Below are 14,134 nucleotides of genomic sequence, written 5' to 3'. Positions count from 1 at the left end.
TAATTAACATTATAATTGGACTGTACTAACAGTTTATACTTGCTTTTTGTCAAGAAGTAACTATTAGATTTACACTTTTCCTAATGAAAATGTGATTAAAACATACTGTGTGATAAATTCCTGATTTGTACCAGCATAAATATTAATAAAATGGGATTTTCATAATAGATATAATTTTGGTTATTTTTAAGTAACAAGACCCATAAAAGATAACTATGTAATCCTATAACTGAGGCAAAAGACACATAAGGCTCTTTTCAAGATGCACTTTATGAAGACACATCCAAAAGTCAGGAAAAAAATATTAAGATTGATGGCTTTAGTTCCTGGTAAAAATGGCAGTGTGGAGTTGGTTCACAGACTCTTCTTAACTAGTTATTGAAAAGAAAAGAGAAGAAAAGAATGTCAGAGAAGATGGCAGAGCAGGAAGTGCCAGGAATCCAGCTCTGTACCTAGAAAGCAACTGTACTACTGGCAGAAACTGTCTGATGTAACTATTCTAAAACTCTGGAATAGCCAATTTGAACTCTTGTGCTCCCCAAAGGAAAGCTTGGCTGGTAAATTGTTGTTAATGTTGGCCAATTTCAGCCTTCAGTGTGATAGCAGCTACCCATTTCCTACTCCTTGACCCTATGGCAGGCAGCTGTGGGGACAGCAATATATGACTCTGGTACAGTCTGTTGGAGCCATGGGTGGGCAATAATGATCTTGTCCAAATAATAATGTCCAAATAACAAACTTCTGTGTTGTGAATTTGGATTACTACATCTGATGGGTGAGGTGCAGGCACAGAGGTTAGCTGCCATTGTTTCAACCCAAATCAGCAAGAGTGACTACTAGGGGAATTAAAGGAGCCACACCAGGGTTTTTTTAAGACACTCAATAACAACCAAATATGTAGAAGAATTTAGAAAGGTACTGCACATTCCCAGGGAAAGACACAGCTCAGAAAAATACCTGAAAAGACCATGAGCTTTCACATTAGATCATTTTTAGGCTAGGGATCAATTAAAAAAGAACAAATTCTGAGAAAAGAAGAGAATCTCTTTTCCAAAGTTACCATATTATAAAATTCAATGTTTTCAACCAAAAGAAGAAGAAAACCAACACAAAGTATAAAAAGAAACAGGAAAATATGGCCCATCCAAATAAATAAAATAAATCAACACAAATGTACCCATCATTTGTAGAATGCTCACCCATAGGAATTACTAGACAAAGACCTTAAAACACCTACCCTTAAAGATGTTAAAAGAGCTAAAGGAAAAGGACGAAGGTAGGAAAACAATGCATGAACAAAATGAGAATATCATTAAAAAGACAGAAATTATAAAAAGGAACCAAAAAGAAATGCTGAAAAGTAAAATAACTGAAATAAAAAATACACTACAGGGGCTCAAAGGCAGATCTGAGCAAGCAGAAGAATAAGCAAACTTGAAAACAGGACAACTGAAGAAAATAGGACAACTGAAATTACTGAATCTAAGGAAGAGAAAGAAAAAAGAATGAAGAAAAGTGAAGAGAGTCTAAGGGACCTGTGGGACACCACCCAGTCTACCAATACACTCGTTGTAGAAATCCCAGAGGAAAAGAAAGGTACACAAAGTATATTTAAAGAAATAATGGCCAAAAGCTTCTCAACTTGAGGAAAGACGTAAGTCTACAAATCCAAAAAGTTCAACACACTCCCAGTAGGATAAACTCAGAGAGTTATACCAAGAGATATTATAATCGAACTGTTAAAAGCCAAAGACAATAAAATAATCGTGAAAGCAGGAAGAGATAAGCAATTCACATAAAACAGGTACTCAATAAGACTATCAGCCAATTTCTAATTACAAACCTTGGAAGCCAGAGGAAGAAGGATGATATATTAAAGGGTGAGAGAAAAAACTTTCAACTGAGAATTCTACAACTGGCAAAATCTGTCCTTAAATAATGAGAAATTAATACATTTCCAGATAAACAAAACTAGACATACAACTAGACCTGCCCTGCAAGAAATGCAACAGGAAGTCCTTCAGAATAAAATGAAAGGAAGCTAGACAAGAGTGAAGAAATAAACATCTCTGATAAAGGTAAATATATAGATAATTAAAAGCTAGTATTGGGGCTTCCCTGGTGGCACAGTGGTTGAGAATCCGCCTGCCAATGCAGGGGACACGGGTTCGAGCCCTGGTCTGGGAAGATCCCACATGCCACAGAGCAACTAGGCCTGTGAGCCACAATTACTGAGCCTGCGTGTCTGGAGCCTGTGCTCCGCAACAAGAGAGGCCGCAATAGTGAGAGGCCCGCGCACCACGATGAAGAGTGGCCCCCACTTGCCGCAACTAGAGAAAGCCCTCGCACAGAAACGAAGACCCAACACAGCCATAAATAAATAAATAAATAAATAACCCAAAAAAGTTAAAAAAAAAAAAAAGTGCTGGCAGAATAGAACAGCAACAACAACAAAAAAAGCTAGTATTATTATAGTTTTCATTTCTAACTCCATTTTTTAATTCCTACATGATTTAAAGAACAAAAACAAGAAAAATTATTATTATTCTACACAATTGGGCCAAATTATACAAAACTGCAATCTTTGATATTAATAACAAAATAAGGGGGATGGAGCTGTACAGAAACAAAGTTTTTGTATGGTATTTAAGTTGGCATAAATTCAAATTAGATTGTAAGAACTTCAATATGTCAAATGTAATTACCACTTTATACACAAAATATCTATAAAATACACACAAAAGGAAATGAGAAGGTAATCAAAATATTTCACCACAAAAAAATCAACTAAAAAAAGAAGGCAGTAATGGAGGAAAATAATGGACAAAAATACTATAAAGACCTATAAAAAACAAACAGAAAAATGGCAGAATGAAATTCCTCTTTGAGTAATTACTTTAAATATAAATGGTTTGGGGAGAGAGATAAATTAGGAGTTCGGGGATTGAAATATACACAGTACTATATAGAAAATAGATAATTAAAAAGGACCTACTGTATCGCACAGGGAACTATACTCAATATCTTATAATAACCTAAAATGGAAGAGAATTTTAAAATATATATATTTATATATATGTATAACTGAATCACTTTGCTGTACACTTTGCTGAAACTAACACAACACTGTAAATCAACTATATTTCAATAAAAATGTTTTAAAAATAAATAAATGGTTTAAACACTCCATTCAAAAGACAAAGAACAGCAGAATGGATTAAAAAACATGATACAAATATATGATGTCCTCAAGAGATTCATTTTACATCCAAAGACACAAACTGGAGAGGATGGAAAAAGATATTCCATGTAAATAATGAGCAAAAGAAAGCTGGGCTGACCATACTAAAATCAAGTAGTTTAAATTTTTTTAAAGTTACTAGAAAAAGAAGAATTATCACATACTCCAACAACCCCACTCCTGGGTATATATCCAAGAGAGTTAAAAGTGGGATTTCAAAGAGATATTTGCACACCCATGTTCACTACAGCATTACTTACAGCAGCTAAGATGTGAAAGCAGCACAAATGCCCATCAACAAATGAATGTATAAATACAATGTGGCACATACATACAACAGAATATAATTCAGCCAAAAAGGGGAGGAAATCCTGTCATATGCCACAACAATGGGTGAACATGGTGAACATGGGTGAACTTTGAGGACATTATGCTGAGTGAAATAAGCCAGTCACAAAAGGACAAATACTACAGGATTCCACTAATATGAAATATATAGACAGAATGATGGAAGCAGAGTCAAATGATGGATACCAGGAGATATGAGGAAAGAGAATTGGGGAGTTGTTGTTCAATGGGTGCAGGCTTTCAGTTTTGGAAGATGAAAAAGTTCTAGAGATCTGTTACATAACAATATGAATATAATTAACATCATTAGAATTTTAAAATGGTTCAGAGGGTAAATTTCATGGGGGTTTTTTCCCTACCACAGTTAAAGATTTTTTTAAAAAAAGGTTAAAAGAGACAAAAGGTAACATCATTCATTAATAAAAGGTTCCATATAGCAAGAATATATAATAAACACTGAAGCAAAAATTGACAGAAATTAAGGGAGAAATAGAAAGTTCTATAATAATAGTTGTAGATGTCAATAACCCACTTCAATAATGGATAAAACAACTAGACAGAAGAAAAGAAAGGAAAGAGAAAACTCGTAGAGCACAATAAACCAATTAAACCCAACAGACACATAGAGAGAACACTCCACACAACAACAGCAGAAAACATTCTTTTCTAAAGAATGTATTCTTCTCTAAAATACAGTTTTCCAGGACAGACCATATGTTAGGCCACAAAACAAGTCTCAACAGATTTTAAAAAGACAGATATCATACAAAGTGTTTTCTCTGGCCACAAAAGGATGAAGTTAAGAAATCAATACTAGAAGGAAAACTAGAAATTTCACAAATATGTGGAAATTAAATAATACATTCTTAAACAACCAATAGGTCAAAGAAAAAAATGACAAGGGAAATCAAAATATTTAGCAACAAATGACTTGAAAAAACAACAAAACAAAATACATGGGATGCAAAAAAGCACTGCACAGAAATTTATTAAATGTAAATGTAAATTTAAAAAGATCTAATTATCAACAACCTAACTTTATCATTTAAGGAACTAGAAAAATAATAAACTAAACCCAAAGCTAAAAGAAGGGAAATAATAAAGATGAGAACACAGATAAATAAAACAGATTAGGAAAACAATTTTTAAAAATTAACAAAACCAATAGTTGGTTCTTCTAAAGATTAACAAAATAACAAACTTTTTGCTAGACTGACTAAAAAATATTTTTAGAAGAGGAGAGAGAAGATGTAAATAGCTAAAATCAGAAATGAAAGTGGGATATTACTACCAAACTTAGAGGTTAAAAAAAAAAAATTATAAGAAAATACCATGAACAACTGTATGCCAAAAAAAATTCCTTACAAATTACCTAAATTGACTCAAGAAGAAAAAGGAAATGTCAATAGAGCTTTAACAAGAGACTGAGTCAGTAATCAACCTCCCAACAAAGTACTAAAATACATGGTCTTAACTAGTGAACTCTACCAAACATTTATAGAAAAATTATTGCCAATCCTTCTCAAACCCTCCCCCCAAACTGAAGAGAATGAAATACTTCCTAACTCATTCTATGAGACTAGCACTGACCTGATACCAAAGCCTTCATAAGAATAGAAAATCACAGAGCAATATCTTTCAATGATACTAAAGTTCTCCACAAAATGTTAGCAAATCAAATACAACTGCATATTAGCAAATCAAATACAACTGCATACTAAAGGAATTTTCACTGTGACCAAGTGAGATTTACTCCAGGAATACAAGGGTAGTTCAATAAGAAAAACACTTACTGTAATACATCCTATTAATAGAAAGAAGGAAAAAAGCCACATAATCTTCTCAACTGATGCAGAAAAGGCAACTGACAAAAATCCAACAGCTTTTCATGATAAAAACTCTCAGAACTTTAAGAATAAAGAAAAGTTCCACAGCTAACATCACACTCAGTAACCAATGACTGAAAAAATTTCCCCTAGGATCAGGAACAAGACAATGATGCTCGCATTCATCACTGCCATTCAACACTACATAGAAATTCTAGCCAGAGATATCAGACCACAAAAATAAATAAATAAATAAAGAGCAAATCAATTGGAAAGGAAGATGTAAAACTATTCATAAATGACATGATTTTATATACACAGAAAGCTAGTAGAGCTAATAAGCAAATTCACAGTTATACAGTACAAGCTCAACAAGCAAAATTCAGCTGTTTCTATATACCAGCAGTGAAATACCTGACAAGAAATTTAAGATAGCAATTCCATTTACAATAGCATAAAAAGAATAAATACTTAGAAATGAAACAAAGTAGGTGAAAGACCTGTACAGTGAAAACTATAAAACACGACTCAAAGAAATTAAAGATTTAAATAAATGGAAAGACATCCTATGTTCGTGAATAGGAAGACTTAACACTGTTAATACTACCTAAAGCAATCTACAGATTCATCACAATCTCTATCAAAATTCCAAGAGCCTTTTGGCAGAAATGGAAAATCCAGTGCTCAAATTCATATGGAATTGGAAGGAGTTCTGAAAAGCCAAAAACAATCTTCAAAAAGAAGACTTTGAAACACAACAAAAATAATTAAAACAGTGCGGCAATGACGTAAGGACAAACATATATAACAATGGAGTAGAATAGAGAACTCAGAAATATAACCTCACATAAATGGTCAAATGATTTTTCAACAGTGCCAAGACCATTCAATGGAGAAAGGACAGTATTTTCAAAAAAAATGGTGCTCAGAAAACTGGATACTCACATGCAAAAGAGTTAATATAGACCTTTACCTTATCCCACACACAAAAATTAACTCAAAATGGATCAAAGAGCTAAACTCAGGACATATATAAAACTCTTTTAAGAAAACACTGGATAAAATCTTCACAACATTCGATTTGACAACGGTTTCACTTGTATGACACCAAAAACAGGCAACAAAAGAAAAAATATATAATAAATCAGACTTCATCAAAATTAAGACTTTTTTTTTTGGCTGTGTCAGGTCAGGTCTTAGTTGTATCACATGGGATCTTCATTGAGGCATGCAGAATCTTTCGTTGCGGCGCAAGGTTTCTTTGTTGCAGCGCTCGGGCTTCTCTCTAGTTGTGGCGTGCAGGTTTTTTCTCTCTCTAGTTATGATGTGCAGGCTCCAGGGCATGTGGGCTCTGCAGCTGTGGTGCATAGGCTCCAAAGTGCATGTGCTCCGTAGTTTGCGGCACTCAGGCTCTCTCACTGAGGCGGGCAAGCTCAATAGTTGCAGCGTGCAGGCTTGGCTGTCCCGCAGCATGTGGGATCTTAGTTCCCTGACAAGGGATTGAACCCACGTCCCCTGCATTGCAAGGCAGATTCTTTACCACTGAACCACTAGGGAAGTCCCCAAATTAAGACTTTTTTGTGCATCTAAGGATACTTTCAAGAAAGCAAAAGACAACTTACAGAGCTAGAGAAAATATATGCAGATTACATATCTGATAAGAGATTAATATCCAGACTATATAAAGTACTCCTAAAACTTAACAAAAACTCTCAAACCACCCAATTCAAGAACAGGCAAAGGATAAACATTTCTGGGACTTCCCTGGGGGCAAAGTGGTTAAGAATCCGCCTGCCAATGCAGGGGGCACGGGTTCGAGCCCCGTGCTGGGAAGATTCCACAAGTTGCTGAGTAACTAAGCCCATATGCCATAACTACTGAGCCTGGGCTCTAGAGCCCACAAGCCACAACTACTGAGCCCACGTGCCACAACTATTGAAGCCCGCGTGCCTAGAATCTGTGCTCTGCAACAAGAGAAGCCACTGCAATGAGAAGCCCACGCATCGCAAGGAAGAGTAGCCCCTGCTCGCCACTAGAGAAAAGCCCGTGTGCAGCAACAAAGACCCAATGCAGCCAAAAATAAATTAATTTTTTTTTTAAAAAAAAGGATAACCATTTCTCCGAAGATGCACAAATGGCCAATAAGCACATGAAAGGCTGCTCAACATCATTAGTCATTAAAATGCAAATAAATGCAAATTATAACCACAATTAGATACCACTTCACAGCTACTAGGATGGCTAAATTTTTTAAAAAAGACATAAAAAGTGTTGACAAGGATGTGAAGTAATTAGAACCTGCCTGTATTGCTGCTGGGATGTAAGATACTGCAGTTGCTACAGAAGTTTGGTGGTTTCTAAAAAGGTTAAACCTAGATTTACCATATGACCCAAAAGTTCTACCCTGAGGTACATATACGGATGAACTGAAAGCAGAGATTCAAACATGTATTTGTACATCCATGTTCATAGAAGTAATTATCTACAATAAACACCCAAAAGGTGGAATTGATTCAAATGTCCATTGATGGATAAATGGATCTAAATGTGGTATATACATACAATGGAATATTATTTATCATAAAAAGAAAGAAAATTTTTATATATGCTATAACATGGATGAACCCTGAAAAAAAACGTGTTTAGTAAAATAAGCCAGAAACAGACAAATATTGTATGATTCCATCAAATGAGGTACCTAGAATAGGCAAGTTCATACAGACACATGTAGAATGGAGGAAACCAGAAGCCCCCTGGGAAGGAGAAATGGAGAGTTATTGTTCAACAGGTACAGAGTTTTTACTGGGGATGATGTCAAAGTTTTGGATACAGATAAATGATGGTTAAAAATACACTGTGAATGTATTTAATGCCACTGAACTGTACACTTACGAATGGTTAAAATGGTAAATTATTGGTTAATTATGTTGTATACATTTGTACCACAATAAAAAATTTTTAAATAAAGGAAAAAATATATGTTAAAGGCCATCAACCAAAAACTCAAAACAAGTTAAAAAGAAAAACCCTCATGGGATTAATGAACACCTGAACATGAGAGAAATATTCTACCAACAAAAAATGATAGGATATTATCTTTGTAAAATATTAAAAATAAAAGTTGTTTGTTCAGAAAACGACTACTCTTCATGTATACTACACAGTTCTGATGGAAAACAAAAGAGTGGCTCTAGTAATATGACATTCAATCAAACTCTTCAAGTACAAAGAAATCAGACATCTCAAGTGTGTAGAAATCCAGAACAAAATATCCATAAATTTCTCTTCAGAGTAAGGAAAAAGGAATGAGAAAAACAGGAATGAAGGAAAAGAATATGTGGTAAATTATATACCTAAATACAAAATTAATATTAAACAACTGTGGAAATTATGGTTTATAGTATAGAACTTAAAAGTTACATAGCTTGATAAAATAAAAATAACATAATAAAAACTGCAAGTGGAAAATAAGAAGAGAAAAATGATGAGAATTTCCTCATCTTCCACAGAGGAAAATCAATCATTACTGTATTTTAGAATGAAAAGAAACAAACCCACAAAGAAAATGAGCATCAATAATAGGTATGAGGGACTTCCCTGGGGGTACAATGGTTAAGACTCCGTGCTCCCAATGCAGGGGGCACAGGTTAGATCCCTGGTCAAGGAACTGTAAGATCCGTATGCCGCAGAGTGCAGCCAAAAAAAAAAATTACTATTAATAATGATAGATATGAGATTTCAACAAATTTCTGAATGACTGAAATGAATGGGAATACATTTTTTTTTATAAATTTATTTATTTATTTTTGGCTGTTTTGGGTCTTCGTTTCTGTGCGAGGGCTTTCTCTAGTGGCGGCGAGCAGGGGCCACTCTTCATCACGGTGCGCGGGCCTCTCACTATCGCGGCCTCTCTTGTTGCGGAGCAGAGGCTCCAGATGCGCAGGCTCAGTAATTGTGGCTCACGGGCCCAGTTGCTCCGCGGCATGTGGGATCTTCCCAGACCAGGGCTCGAACCCGTGTCCCCTGCATTGGCAGGCAGATTCCCAACCACTGCGCCACCAGGGAAGCCCCGGGAATACATTTTTAAATGTACACGCAGAGAAAGCTGTAGCTCAGAATAATTTGTGAGTGAGCTGCAGAGGAGATAGGTCTATCTTCCCACTGGAACTGGGAAAATTTCTGAACTCATCTGAGTACCAGATCTGATGGACAGCAGGAGTGAGACAGGAACATGAAATCCTCTGTTTTCTCATTCCTTCCTCTGTTTCCCATTCCCAGGAGTCCATCTGACAGCTGTAATGGAAAAATATTTCACAACGCCCAAGAACATCTAGGCCACTTACCAGTCGTCTTCCTTAAGTATGGATAGCAAAGGCATATGGAAAGACCCAACAACATAAAAGAAAGAATACAGTATAGACAAGAGGTTTGAATACATAATACAAGAAGGAATGATCATTCATATTAACAGCTCCTAAAAAAGCAGGAATGAATAGAATTCAAATCATAAGATGTAACATAGAGGCAGATATTGCAGTGGCCAGATTATAATTCAAGTATAATCATAACTTCACATGCTAACAGTATGCAATGTCTCATAAAGCAGTAATCTAAATGTGTGTACAAATATACATGCAGAAGCTAATAACCAACAGAGTGTATATCAGCATTTCTAAAATTAGTCATCACATAAACCCTTTGAGAATCTGATGAAAATTATGAACTACTTCCCCTCAAAATATACATAATGCACAATTGAATCAGATGATATTTAAGTTCCTTCTAAATCCTAGGGAATTTTACTTCTGTCATTGAGACATGAAAATCTATTCCCAAAAAGCTATTAGCTGCATTTTAAGATAAGATTATTATCTCAGGAAGTTACATAAATTTATGTATAAGTTCTTCAAATATGGAAAGCATTTAACAATAAATTCCAATACAGTGGAAAGATTCTGAAGTTTATTTTTTTGATGTCCTATGACTAAAAGATTTTATGGTGAAAGGGTATGAAGAGGGAGATGTAGAGAGGTATAACTCAGTCAAACCAGAATAATAAGTAATTTTAAATGGCAGACAAAGTCATTTAAATGTCTAAATGTTTACTGTAACTTTATATACTAGTTTTTATATGTACTGAAAAATTAATAAACACATGTAAAATTTTCACAGTCTACATAAACGTAGACAATAAAAGTCTCCCACCTATCTCAGGTCACTTCCCCAAAAGCAAACCTGTGAAATTTTCTTGTCTGTTTTTCCAAAATAGTTCATACAGTCACAAGTACAAAGAGTACATATACGTGTATGTACATCCCCTTTTTATAACTGTTTTAATATGCAGTGAAAGAATACACTGTGTACTTGCTGTTTTAATAAAATAACTACTATTTTAGATAAAATAATAGATATTTAATAAATAGTGTTTAATAAAAATATTTCTTGGAGGTTGTTCCACATGAGCATAATACAGCAACTTCAGTCCTTCTCGTGGCCACAGAACATTCTATTAAACAGATGTCCCAAAACTTATTTAACTAGCCCTACAGTGACAGACATTCGTGATCTACTAGTGTAGTTAATGTTGTATCAAACATCTTCATGTACATGTATCTAGAGGATAAATTACCAGAAAGAGAACTGCTATATTGTTCTCCTAAAGCTATAGCACACTGTGGTCAATACAGTGTATTGTTAAACATAATGAGAATTACCCAATACATGAAAATGCTATTATGTTAGCTGAACTTACGTTTAATTATAATCAAAGATAAGCATTTTTCAAATATTTATAAACCACTTTTTTTTTTCCAATCAATTTCCCGTTTATCACCTTTGTCTTTTTTCTCCTTGGATTCCAATATAAGAGTTGTGACACAAACAATGAAAAAACCAGCAGCCAATCCAATTATTACTGGGTTAAGTGTGTGTATCAAGTGAGCAAAGTGACCTCAAAAACTTACTCCAGAGGGAAGGAAAAAAAACTAAGGCAAGACTGTATGAAACCAACCAACTCTGGACACTTGGAAGCCAGTTACAGTTGGTGCTCAAATAAAAAGATCTCAAAATGTAAAAATTCCTGATAATTCTAAATCTGTAGTATATTCAAAAGTAAAGCAGTAACAAAACACAGAAAAGCCCAAATAAAATAACCTTTAAAATATACTTACTTAATCTTGTTAAACTAACTTTTACAAATATTTTAAGTTGTTTCAGACTGTATCACAGATTATGTCAGAATTTTTAAATCATTTCCTTATTAGGTTACTTGAAACGCTTGCTAGGGTAAAACACTAAAAGTTTTAATACACCGTATTATTAATTATAAATTTGATGAATTTCAGCTTCAATAAACAGTGCTTCACTATTCCTAGTTATTTATTCTATATTACTTACCATATCACTGTTCTCATATTTTGCTTGCCTTGCTATGAACAAAATAAAATTTAAAAATCTACTAAAAAGAACATTTTCTGAAAGTTATGAAAGAGAATTTCCTAAGTATTTTAGGATTACTCTGAAATATGAACTGCTTCATTAATGTGTTAAAATGATAATCATGTATAAATAGACAATATTAAATATGAGAAGTTAAAAAAACTATATTGAAAAATTACCACAACCAATATAAGGTCTCAAGGCATACAATTATTAAAAATCAAAAATTTGAAAATGCTTAAGTATATAAAAAGTATATATGCAGTGATCATTAAGTATATGGAAAAAATAAAGTATAATGGACGAAAGCAAGTAATATAAGGGGAGAAATGGCTATTTTAATAGCAATAATAAATAAAATTAAAATCCTTAAGAATAAGCTTAACATGAAATAAAATCTATACACAAATAACTCTGAAATGCTAAATGAAACAAAATGAAACAAATGGCATATCGTGTTTTGGATAGGAAGACAACTTCACCTCTCAAAATAATCATTATAACAGTAAAAACAACAATATTTTTAAAGAATAATCAATGCTAAAATTCACATCGAAAAATAAGAGACATAAAGATTCTTTTAAAAAAATATAAGGAGAAAGGATCAGCCTTGCCAGATAATAAGAAATATTACATAGACAAAAGGGGGAAAAAGAAAATACATTAGTATAAAACCAAGGACTAGTAAATGTCTTCTTGATGGGCCAGAGAGTAAATATTTTAAGATTACAGGTGATATGGTCTCTGTTACAAATACTGTACTCTGCCACTGCAGTGTGGAAGCAGCCACAGACAAAAATATGAAAAAGAATAGGCAAGGCTAAGTTGCAAAAAAACCATTTACAAAATCAAGTGGCCAGCCCACAGGTCATAAGTTTACCAATCTCTGATATATAGATCATGACTAGATATACCAATAGGTCAGTCTACAAAGTCCAGAAATTGACCCAGTCAAGATAAAACTGGTATCTCAAATCAGTGAGAAGAAAAATTACTAAACAAATGGAATGGGGACAACTATATAACCAAAAAATGGGGGGAAAATGTTGGATATGTACATGACCCTTTGAACCATGATAAATTCCTACTGAAGATTAAAATATAAAATTGAAACAAAATGTACAGAAAAGAACTAAAGGGGAATTTTCTTGTAATCTTGAAATGCATTTCAAACCATAACACAAAAGCCACAGGTCATGAAAAATTCAACCACAAGTGCGAAACCACAAACTTGAAACTCAACTGCAAAAACCACCTTAACTAAAACAGCAAGAATACATCAAAGCAGAATGTAGGCATAACTCACAACACAAACAAAAGTCTGATTTCACTGATATATAAAGATCTCCTACAAAAAAAGAAAATAAGTAAAGCAACTGATAAATGGCAAAGAATATAAACATCACCAGAAGACGAAACAAAAAGGGTGGTTAAGCACAAGATTTTCAACCTGATTCATACAAAAGAAATCCAAATTTAAAATATCAATGAAAACACTTTTCACCCATCAGTTTAGCAAATAAAAAGAAGTTTAAGAACATGATTTTTAAAAAAAAAGAAAAAAAAAAAAGATCTAGCAGCCTGTTCACTTCTCTGCAGGACTCTCCCCTCCAGCTGGCTCTGGTCCCCTTCCACAAGCCGTGTGGCTGACAGGGTCTTGGTGCTCCAGTCTGGTGTCAGGCCTGAGCCTCTGAGGTGGGAGAGACAAGTTCAGGACACTGGACCACCAGAGACACCCCAGCCCTACGTAACATCAATCGGCGAGAGCTCTCCCAGAGATCTTCATCTCAACGCTAAAACCCAGCTCCACCCAACGGCCAGCAAGCTCCAGTGCTTGATGCCCCATGCCAAACAACTAGCAAGACAGGAACACAACCCCACCCATTAGCAGAGAGGCTGCCTAAAATCATACTAAGTTCACAGACAACCCAAAACACACCAACGGATGCAGCCCTGCCCACCAGAAAGACAAGATCCAGCCCCACCCACCAAAACACAGGCACCAGTCCCCTCCACCATGAAGCCTACACAAGCCACTGAACCAACCTCACCCACTGGGGGCAGACACCAAAAACAACAGGAACTACGAACCTGCAGCCTGTTAAAAGGAGACCCCAAACACAGAAAGTTAAGCAAAATGAGAAGACAGAGAAATATGCAGCAGATGAAGGAGCAAGGTAAAAACCCACCAGACCAAACAAATGAAGAGGAAATAGGCAGTCTACCTGAAAAAGGATTCAGAGTAATGACAGTAAAGATGATCAAAAATCTCGTAAATACA

General features: G+C 34.7%; 1 protein-coding gene and 1 long non-coding RNA gene across 14 annotated transcripts in view; one reads left to right on the top strand and one right to left on the bottom strand.

Annotated features, from left to right (window-relative positions):
- Window positions 1-14,134, bottom strand: part of USP34 (ubiquitin specific peptidase 34) — a 231,515-nt gene that overhangs the window by 132,760 nt on the left and 84,621 nt on the right. The window lies entirely within an intron of this gene.
- LOC309643713 overlaps window positions 1-14,134 on the top strand; it is a 129,826-nt gene that overhangs the window by 44,506 nt on the left and 71,186 nt on the right. Inside the window, exon 2 of the long non-coding RNA XR_014254020.1 lies at window positions 2,106-4,470. This is a non-coding gene — a long non-coding RNA (uncharacterized lncRNA). The remainder of the gene's footprint in view (window positions 1-2,105; window positions 4,471-14,134) is intronic.

Source organism: Balaenoptera physalus (genome assembly GCF_965194825.1).
Source record: "Balaenoptera physalus genome assembly, chromosome: 15".
Taxonomy (NCBI): domain Eukaryota; kingdom Metazoa; phylum Chordata; class Mammalia; order Artiodactyla; family Balaenopteridae; genus Balaenoptera; species Balaenoptera physalus.
The sequence above is the reverse complement of the archived record's forward strand: the minus strand, read 5'-3'. Positions and strand labels throughout refer to the sequence as shown.